Genomic DNA, 850 nt, shown 5'->3' with positions numbered 1-850 from the left:
ATGATCACAGTCTGATTACACGAGATCAAATCCAGACTTTACCCCAGTGTGCTCAACCACAAGCTACTTCACAGGCATCTTACAAATTCCTTCTTTTGGGATCCAGCACTAACCTGATTTCCCCAGTCTTCCTGCAAATTGAAAACCCCATGGCTATTATTACATTACCCTTTTTACGTGACATTTCCATCCCCTGTTGTAAATTGTAGCCCACATCCTAGCTACTGCTCAAAGGTCTGCATATAACTCCCGTCAAGAGCTTTTTACCTTTGCAGTTTCTGAACTTCACCCACAAGGATTCTACATCTTCCCAATCCTATAAAACCATAAGACCAGTAGACATAGGAGCAGCATTAGGCCATTCAGCCCATCGAGTCTACTCCACCATTCCAGCATGACAGATCCCTCTCAACCCCCTACACCTACATTCTCATGATATTCCTTGACGCCCTGAGCTATCAGGAAACAACAAACTTCTGTTTTAAATAAACGCATAGACTTGGCCCCCACTGCAGTCTGTGGCAGAGCATTCACCACACTCTGGCTAAAAAAAAAAAAAAAAAATCCTCCTTACCTTTGTTCTAAGAGGTCGCCCCACAATTTTGAGGCTGTTCTCTCTAGTTCTGGTTGTCCCCATCATAAGAAACATACTCTCTACATCCACCCTATCTAGTCCATTCAACATTTGATAGATTGCAATGAGCTCCCCAGGCATTCTAATTTCCAGTGAGTACAGGCCGAAAGCTGCCAGACACTCCTCAAATGTTAACCCCTTCATTCCAGGAATCATCCATGTGAACTTCTTCTGGACTCTCTCCCATGACAACACATCCCTACTGAGATATGGGGC

The sequence above is a fragment of the Mobula birostris genome, unplaced genomic scaffold (assembly GCF_030028105.1).
Source record: "Mobula birostris isolate sMobBir1 unplaced genomic scaffold, sMobBir1.hap1 scaffold_1439, whole genome shotgun sequence".
NCBI lineage: Eukaryota > Metazoa > Chordata > Chondrichthyes > Myliobatiformes > Myliobatidae > Mobula > Mobula birostris.
The sequence above is the reverse complement of the archived record's forward strand: the minus strand, read 5'-3'. Positions refer to the sequence as shown.